The 10,745-nt window shown below is 33.4% G+C and overlaps 1 long non-coding RNA gene across 1 annotated transcript; it reads right to left on the bottom strand.

The window, feature by feature from the left end:
• Nucleotides 1-9,259: 9,259 nt before the first annotated feature.
• Nucleotides 9,260-10,745, bottom strand: LOC113293006. The gene is made up of 4 exons (XR_003331999.1): nt 10,574-10,745; nt 10,319-10,432; nt 10,007-10,095; nt 9,260-9,533 (listed from the first exon to the last, which is right to left on the bottom strand). It is a non-coding gene; the product is annotated as an uncharacterized LOC113293006 (long non-coding RNA).

Here is a 10,745-nt window from a genome sequence, read left to right on the forward strand (position 1 = left end):
TTTTTTGAGAATTAGGTTATTGTTTTTACTTATAATCATTACCCTTTCTTTTCCCTTTCCTTTCATTATTTATTTTAAAGTCGTATTTGTACTTTTCTTATGTTCATACTGTATCAGGAATCTCATGAATGTAATGAAATGCCCATTCTTTCCAGTTCAATTAGATATACTAGCAGTATTTTATCAAAATTCTCGTGTATGTCATAAAATGTTAATTCTTTATTGTTCAATAAATATACTGTTAGACTAATTCGTATTGTTGTTATTATTTAAAATAGCTAAGATGAATATCATGATATGATTCAAAATGTTGTGCTTCAAGAAGAAGATAACACTTTTTTGCTTGCCTTGCTCAATAAATGTATATAACCGCATTTACTTTTATCATGGTTGAGATGAATGAAGGCAAATAAGACATTCTCATTCCAAATTTTCCTTAAATTTAGGGAGAGTCATTCTCAAATGCCGTTGTTTGTGATTTTTTATGGATTAAATGTAAATTTTATTTTTAATAACTTATAGATTTTATTAGAGCTAAAAATGGTTATTTAATATATTAGAATTATTTCAGTTAAGCAAAACCTTACCAGGATAGCTTGACATAGGTGAATGTCTAAAACTTGACATTCACCTAGACAATGTCTAACAAAAGTTTTTATTATGTCATTTTCACATTGATTTAAGAAATTGGTTTGGGAGAAGAATTTTAGGGAAAATGAATGTCTATCCTAATTGGACTTACAGGGGTGTATTGTATTAAGATTTACATGGATATTTAACAATCCTAAAAACTCCTAGGTATTCAATTAAGATACGTAAGGAATCATTAAATATCTATGGTATTCAATTAGAATTGTTTTAGATTCCACAAATATCTTAGGTATTCAATTTATTTAATATTTCTTATGATAGTTAAGGGACAAGATATATATGGATTCTTATGGATACTTGTAGGCAAAATATGTATGGTATTATCTCATATCAATCTTAACCCAAATTACAAGAATTCCATGGATTCTTATGGACAAATTTTGTTTTATCACAACATGCTATATTTTTCCACCACCACCACTAAAAACCACCACACAACACCAACCACCACCAGCACAACCACCACCATCGACCACTGCCGCCACCACCAACCATCACCGCCGCCACCATCACCGCCACACACAAACCACCAAGCCGCCATCAGCAATCATCACCGCCACCACCACACCATACACACCACCCACCACCGCCCACCACCACCCACCACCACCTCAACTTTTGGATATTTTTTTAAGGAAATCATCATGACCTTGGTTTTTTCAAATATATTACTAATTGGTAATATATTTTAATTTTTTAAAATGTAACCACTCCTAAGGAAATCCATTATCATCCAGAATCATATATCTATAAGAATCTTAAAGATTCTTTAAGAAACTTTATAAATCCACTAGATTCGGGTAAAACTAGTATCCAATTTTATCTAAAAAAATCTTGATCTAATACATCATGTTAGACATTTAATTTCATTGGAGAAATTCTGAGTGCAAATTACTGGTTCCACAAGTGCGAGTGTTAATGTGTTATAATGCATGTACAAAAGGAGAGTAAAGGAACTTGTTAAATTTACTTGGTCGAGATGCATTTGGTCCCCTTGTGGACTATCCATTTGCTTCACTTATTTTTTTGGGTCAATTACTTCACTTTTTTTTTCTCCCTTCACATAGGCAGTCATCATCCTTTTTCGTTTGCATCAGCACTCCCTTAGTAGTAACTTGATGTGATTAGCCAATATGGCAGATTCCATATCGCGTTTTCCTAATCAGTCAGATTACGAAACTACTACTTCACATCACAAAAAATAGCCATAGTGTATCATCAGTGTCTCTTTCTTCGCCATTAGTGCGATTATTTTCTTCGCTATTAGGGCGATTTTATTCACACTTTGATAGTGTTTTTTTCTATAGATTAGTTCGTGATTTGATTTGTTGGATACAAGTATATCGGCGATTCGAGGGATGCAAGATCAAGTTCTTCTTCAACAAAATAATAAATCTAGGGTTTTCGGGCTTCTCATTACGCATGAGTTTTTGGGAAAATCACTCCTCTCTCGTAGGAATATCTCTTTTCAAGAAGAAAATCAATCAAAATGGTCGAATTAGGATTTCGAATACCATTCCTTCTCCAATCTCTACATACAAGATTTGGGTGTTACCGTTGTGGATCGTTCTTTCTCTTCACGACTTATTTGTGTTTTGCATCTTTCATTGTATTTGTTTCATGCTTATGTACTTGTTTTTTCTTAAAAACCATCATGTAAATGTTTCTTAAATGGAATGAAATACTAATGGTTTGATTATCAAAAAAAAAAAAACCCAGCATCTCTTTTTTCCTTAGGAGAGACTGGTAACTGCCACGTCAATTACAGATGTCTTTAATTCTATTTTTTTGAAACCTATTATTCGAGCTCAAAACTCCATGGATTTTTGGGGCTTATTTGAGTTCTAATATCCTAAATTATGGATAGGGGGTACCCCAATCAATATGAAAAGTCCAATTTACCCTTACACGTAAATAAATCATAATCTCACTATTCGTTTAAAAAAAACTAAATCTACTTCATCTTCTTCTCATTCTCTTCTCATTAACAAATCATGATTTCATCATGATGAAGATGAAGATCATAAAAAAACTTAAAACTGTCATCTTCTCTTCATCCTTGTCTTCTCATTCACAAATCATGATGATCATAAAAACAACTCAAAAATAATTAGCTTCTCTTTCTCCTTCTCTTCTCATTCATAAATTATGATGAAGATAATGATAATAATTTTATCATGTTGAAAACGATGATCATAAAAAGAAACAATTAAGAAAACTCATCATTTATTTTTGCTTTTGAATGATTAAAAAATCTAATTCGATGAATTTCGGCAAAAAAAAAAAAAAAAGTTTCTGAAGCTGTTTACGGCTGGGAGTTCATATTTTCCCAACCCTAAATCATTTATTACAGAGGGAAAAATATGTAATCATAGCCATAAAGCAGGTACACGGTTGGGAAAATAAGAATTCTCATATATAAGTAAGTATCCACGGTTAGGATTTCATAACCGTGAGTAATTTTGATAATCACCCAAGAAAAAGAAAAACAAACAGAGGCCTAGTTTCATCTTGTTTTTTCCCAGCTGAAAGAGTTTCTTTGACTTTCGGAACCAATTTTGGATGGGTTTTCTCAACCGTAATTGTTGTTACGGCTGGGAAAACCTAGCCTTAACTGGTTCTGAAAATAAAAATAAAATAAAATAAAAATCATTATCGGCTGGGAGTTCTTTATTTCCTAGCCGTGAGTATGACCTATGGCTCAGACTTTATGTTATTCCCGGCCGTGAACTGTCATTACGGCTAGATCCTCATTACTTCCTAGCCGTAATAACTAAAAAAAACCCGGATTCTAATGGGTATTAACAGATTTGAATCAACAAAATCTTAAAAATATAAGGTTCCCCTGAGTGTTTTAAGGCTATGCTTCATCATATTAGGTGGTTGATTTTCAAAAAGGTTAAAAAATATCCTCAAAATCTTCCTACTTAATCAAACAAAAAATATGAAAGAAAAACAAAATGATGCATTTTTCTTTTGATTTTCAGAAAATTAATCCCGGTGATTAATTTTAATCAATTTTCTAATCTTGTTTAGTTACTTAATCATCTTGTGAAATAGAGAAAGGGAAGAATAATAAACAAAGTAGAGAGAAGAATAAGGAAGAAATTCTACTCATATGTATGTATAGACAAATATTAGAGTTATAGGGCTAGACACAAGGGCATCTCAGTAATAAACGAGATTTACCCTAGATATTCTTAACATAATTACACGTTTATAACACTCCCCTGATGACATTGTGTCTAAGCTAATTACAAACATATCAGGAAAACTCAAAAGAGAAAAACCTGAAATTGCATAAGCACGTAAAGACTTGAAACAATGTCGGACACGCAAATGTTTCCTCGTTAAAACCTTTAGAAGGAAAATCCAGTGGGACAAAACCTTGACGAAGGAAAAGGAGTACAACGCGATAAGTCCATTAAATGCACCTTTTATGATGGCGCCCCCCTGATGAATACTTCATTCAATTCTTTGAGTCGAGACTTTCCAATTCTGAAGAACGAATTTCTTGAATGCAGAAGACTTATGTGCTTTCATGAAGATGTCTGATAGTTGATGAAGTCTTCTTTTGTGTTGCACATGCAGTATTGCCTTCGATTAATACTTTTTCGGAGTCTACGTTCTTCGTCAACACATTGAGAACTTGTGTTATGGATTGCTAGCTTCCCGAGATGATTTGCAGAAGTTATTGATGTAGTTTCTTCAACATAGAGTCAATATTTAGAAAAATTACCATAAGTGAACAAAACTGAATTTGTGGTCATACCTTATACGGATCAGAATAACATCCAAATTACTAAGGGCTTGTTATGTTAATTTGGCCTAAAAAAATGACCTAGTTAATGGTGGGAATCCACCAAATAACCAAAATTATATACAAATCCCCCTTGGATGACCACCATGTTGAATTAATTTGCCTCACTAAAACCTTGCCAGTAAAATCCGATGGGAAAAAAAATTGGACGAAGGAAAAAGAGCACAAATATCAACATTTTGAAAATAAAAATTCAACGTCATCGAGATGTTGCCTCGTTAAAACCTTGTCAAGAAAACCACATGGGACAAAACTTGAAACCAAAGGAAAAGAGTACAACTTTTGACGTAAATATGGATGCTAACTCAACTATATGAGTATTATTAAAAGCACCAAAATCATAATTATAGTCTATATTACAGACAAGTTTAAGCAAGCATAATATTTACTGCAGATTTTAGAAAATTAATATTTATGCTGCCAAAGTGCGGATTTTTGTGTCTTTAAGGACTCATCAAGAGACCTATCAAACTGACATTATCAACTAAATAATCCGTATTTTTGGTCTTTTACCAAATATTTGAAAAACACATAAAGGATTGTTAAACCTGACGTAATCGAATCAGATGGCTTCCTGAATAAAACTTTAATCCACTAAGGATTACAAATTTGATATTGTTCTCCGACCACATATCTTGTGTGAATGCAAAGAATCATTCAAAACTACCACGCCAAATGCATTATTTAGGAAGAACAAAATATTATTGAACCAATCCTAGGGTCTGAGCAAAAATAAAACCCTTCAATCGTTTATTCAACGATTATTTTTCTCATATTACACATTATAATGGCTACACCACCCTAAAATAAATAGTCTCGGCAATTTTATGGTGTCAAGTCCTAGATTCGAAATTGCATCGATCGAGAAATTAATCAAACCTAGTTGGATTGTATGCCAACCAATCACATATGTCAATATTCCTCTGCAGAGGAGTTAACTACCGCCATCTTTACTATAAATGAATATTTGACAATCATTATCTTATTAAGAGTCCATACAATTCTCAAGTTTATGCATATCTTGAAAAAATCTCAAAAATTACTCGTATGCAGTGCCGCAGACATTATAATCTCCTCATCTTCAAGTGAGAAGATATTATATTTGAGAATGTGGATTTGGTTGACTCAATTGGAACACCACCTGTAGCCTCTTATAGAATGCTACTTATCTGATGTGACTGGATTTCCTCTTCGGAGGAAAAAGCTTATAAAAGCAAATGAGACATTTCACGCCAAGTCAATAGCAGCTTTTTTCAATTTGATGATGATGGGATAGACATTGACATAACATTCAAGTTAATTAACACAAACTTTTGCTAATAGTGCACAGTCTCCCCCTGATTATGGCGGAAATTTTTTCATCTCATAAAAACGAAAACAAAAATATTATCCTATTAATTCGAGGACATATACCTACAATAATTTCTGGATGTTAACAATACCAGGTTGGGTAATAGATACTGACTCAATAGGAGCAATTTTTAAAAATTATGTCTTTCAACATAAAAAAAATTTTGTTTACTAGACATACATATATATATATATATATGACCAACCATGAATTACACTTGAAAACCAAAATTAATTGGTTACAGTAGCATATAAAACATGTAAACGAATTAAGCTCCCATTATTTACGTGACCAAGTAGGTCCGACAAAATAATAATTCATTTGAGAATGAAATAATGGGCATTTTTTTAAAATGTTTTTAATTTAAGTTTTAATAAAAGGGGAATTTCTTTTTAGTGAAAAAAATAAATAAATCAGGATCAATCTAATATAATCACTACAAGGAGTAGTGATATTTGTTAATGAGCCGGGTGCGCACCCATTGATCTTAAGTGTCCTACCGTACATGTGGAACGGTTCTGAATTTTGGAGACTAGTACCAGGAGGAAAATAAAAAATTGCTTAATATCCCTCAGAAATGCAGCAATTCCTCGTACATTGGTATTTGCAGTTAATAATAACAAGATTCGATATGTAATTTTAAGATTGATAGAGAAAAACAAATCGATATTCGTTTTAGAAAAACATCCACTTTGTGGTTGATTAACGATGGTCTCTTGTAGGAAATAAAAACCAATAGAATTGACGAAGAAGAGAAAATCAATATCAATTGATTTTTGCGATATACCAAAATCGTATCAACGATTGGAATTTTTTTTATTTATCATCGCATATGGAAAATCCATTTTGGTTGAGAGATGGTTTCTTGTATAGAAAAAAAAACCATATAAAATTAAATCACATGATCTTCATCTAATATAAGAAGATACCAAGCTTAATTTGCCGTAGGTGTTAATGAACCATGCACGTGATTAACTACCAAAAGGTAATCAAACTGCGATAACACTAAAAAAAATTCTTGTCTTTGTTGTTGTGATTACAATTTCATTAGAGGAATAAGAACTTTGAACCATCTTTGAATGGATTTTTTTTTTGTTACAACGTGCGTGATAACGTCTTGTAAAATAGAGAAAGGGAAGAATAAAACACAAAGTAGAGAGAAGAAGGAAGAAATTATATTCATATATATGCATGTATTAACAAATATTAGAGCCACTATTTATAAGGCTAGACAACAAAGACATTACAGTAATAAACGAAATTTACCCTAGATTTTCTTAACATAATTACACGTTTATAACAAATCACCATAATTAGCACTAATCAAATAAAAGGTACATTAGGTATTATAGAAATAGTGTGAGAAGGGGCTATAAGAATTACTACTTCATGACCCTATGTAGCCCTCAAAATCCCATCCTATTTTGAGTCCCAATATTAGGATTTTCAATAGTCTAAGAAAAGGTGGTGTGTATGTACATGGGTCAAAGAGGTCTGGAATTTTGGACGGAAAAGATGATGCCACGGCCCAACTATATGCGACTAACCCTAACCTGACCATATATGTGCCCCGCCAGCTAACAAAGCTCTGCTGAGTCTGCTCCGTCCCTAACCGGTGGTTATGTAACTCTAGCTGCCCCTATTTCCTTACGGTTGTGGTTGTTGCTGTTATGACCAAACCCCGCTAGCTTCTCCTGTGTTCCTCTCGGACACTAAAACCTAGGTTACGCCTGTAATTGATCATTACTCATCTATGCGAATCTACGTGGAAGAACAACAGCTTTTCTTTCGCCTGTAATTGATCATTCGTCTAATCCATTATTCTTTCTCCACTGCTAGCAAATATCGATAAAAGTCGCCCCATATTTACAGCATCCATTCCAATTTTATTTGCTATCCGTAAAACTAGAGTTGTTAGTTTTGAATCCGAACCTGACTCAATTCCATTACTCACTGAAAATGTGTAAAATAATGGTTAGAATGGCTGTTTTTCGTTGCACCCTTCCGGCTTTGAAACTATGGTTTTAAACAACAATTGGTATGAACAGATCTTTCTTGATCATAAGTCATATCAGATTTAGAACCATTTGTTGGAAGTCGATTTGAGGTTTTCTTTGATACAAGGATTTCATAAGCACGGTGACTTTATGGTATAATTCATCTCCCAGGATCTTGGCAATAACCAATAGAGATAGATACATGCTTTACTTAACATTTTAGAGACAAAAAGAACGGGATTAAGTGTTAAAAGTAAACCGATGTATAATACTGACTTTATTAAGGCTATGGTCATCATGTTAGAGTTAGGGTTGAACATGGTGTCGGTTAACCGTTGGAAACCGACCGAACCAGACCAATAAGCAAGAAACCGAACCAAACCATTTAGATTTGGATTGGTTTGGTAAAAAATGTTGAAAAACCGACATTACTGATTTGGTTTTGGTTTGACCTGAAAACCGAACCAAAAACCATTGGGGAACCGATTAATTTTTAAGCTTAATTTCTACCGTCGATTTAAAAGTATTAGATTCTACCCATTAATTTAGAGGATAAATAGAAACCCTAAATCTAATATTTCATTATGATACTCTCCCTCTTTTTCTTTCTCCTTCTCTCAGCCGCCTCCCTTCTCCACCCCCAACTACAGCTGCTGCTACTCGACTTTTTTCTTCCCGTCTTCCTTCTTTTTTATTTGTCAATATCTAAATTAAGATATATTATATATCTTCATTTGATCTCTAGAATTAGAGTAAGCTTTAACTATTCTTGATTTTTTTTTGTCTGTATATTTGTGTAAACCAATACTATCGGCAACTACGATTTTTTTATCTGTAAATTTGTGTTTTTTTTTTTGGTTTGACATAATTATTGGTTAACCAAAAACCACTGGGACAAACCGAAACCAAATGGAACCATTTGAAAACCGAACCAATGGTTAATGGATTGGTTTGGTTTAGCTTTTTAGAAACCAATAATATTGGTTTCGATTTTGGTTTGGCTAGAAACCGAACCAAAACCGACCATGAACAGCCCTGTAGTCTCAATTTCTATTGCCTCCCGATAAGGAAACCTGCACTTTCCTTGGTCTTCAGTATCCCATGAACAGCAACCGAAATGGACTCGGTCCCAAACCCCTTTGGCTACCCTTAACCCCCTAACCCTTTTATTGTACTCGACCTATCCGTAACCCATCATCTCTACCGAAGACTCTTAACAGTTTTCTATCAAACAGATTCGATTAGTATCTGTTTCCATTAAATGCCGTTTCAAATTTGGTGTGCTAATTATCCAGCACGTACACCTCATAAATTCGTGACGTGTATCATTCACTGTAGTGAAAGTAGATATGTCATTAGCCTACTCGGTTTCATTCGGTTTGAATCTTCCGGTTTCGGTTTAAAACCCCCGGTTTCGGTTAACTGAAAAAATTGCGTCAGTTTCACAAAACTGACAGATTATTTTACTAAAGATTATTTATAAATTAACCTAGTCAAATTGATTTTTTAAAAATGCCATATACACAACAGACATAGGTAAAACAAAAGCAAAAATTCCAACAACAGATTCAGTAAAGATCATCTCCAGCTGCACTTGCATCTCCAGTTGCACTCCAACTGAACCTGCATTAGGTGGAGGTCGAGGTGGACTCTTATTAAAAGAAATAGGGGCAGTAGGTGTTGAATTAGATCCTCACATTATCAAACTGCAAGTCTGCAAACATGATAAATACATGTGTCAGTTGGTATTTGAAACCATACACTTAAGTTAAACAAGCCAGCCCAAAAGTACATGAAGTAGAATTGCAACAAGCAGTGATATTTGTTGCCAGCAACAAAATTAGAAGAGGAAGAGTGACTCACTTATCACCAAAGTATAATTGAACTACCACTTAAAATTGTGCTACTCATGTCATTGAATAACTGACTAATCAAGCTCTTATCAAAGAAGACTTTTAATTACTAAAACTAGCAATAGTATGAAACCAATTTGGATAACTACTTCATACATATGTATAAAGGAAACATTGCTGAAAAGTTTAACAACATTTAGCTTTTCAAACCACACCAGTGCCACTCCCGTTGATTAAGCAACATACAGCATGCAAACTCAACAACAAAGAAACAAAAATACAGAACATAAAACAAATGAAAACAACCAAATGTAACACATCACACCAATGTCACCTTGATGGTATCAGGTCGACTCCATCCATCCTCGAATGATGATGGTGTTCCTAACAAGCAGTACTTGTCCAGGTTGAAGTCTCAATACCCTAAATTAGAAACACCAAAATTATTGAGATTAACACCCAAAACACGACAGTCAATTCACCACTTAACTTTTAAGTAACTTTCATTTCTTCCTATTAGTTTCTACCAACAAATCGAATAAAACAATTTTACTACTAAAAATCCAAAGAGAATTTAAGAAATTTACTTAACAATCAGAAAAAATAAACAAAACCCATAATGGAAAATAGAATTTTAAACCCAAACCTGTTCATCGTTCTCTTGTTTTTTCACACTTACGAGTGATTTGAACCAGTAGCATCTGATTTCACCATCGCATCTGGTTCTGTTGCTACAATTGTTCATTCCTTCGTACTCCTTCTAAACAAAAACCAAAAAAGAATACCAAATCAAAAACAGATAACGTTTAATCTAATTCAAAATCTCATTAACAAACCCATGAAAAGATCAAGGCTTGCTACAATTACAGTATTCAAAAAATTAATTTGAAAAAAATAAAACCTTAAAGAGTGTTTGTTTGGTAGGTCAGAAGGAGGAGAAGATGATTGATTTAGAAATCCTTTTGAGATCGACTTTGGTGCTGTCTTTTATTCTTTCCTCCATTGTTTATACTTTTAGAGTTCGGATGAGTTCAGAGAGAGAGAGATGTGAATGGAGGTGCAAATGAGAAGAG

Source organism: Papaver somniferum, chromosome 7, assembly GCF_003573695.1.
Source record: "Papaver somniferum cultivar HN1 chromosome 7, ASM357369v1, whole genome shotgun sequence".
NCBI lineage: Eukaryota > Viridiplantae > Streptophyta > Magnoliopsida > Ranunculales > Papaveraceae > Papaver > Papaver somniferum.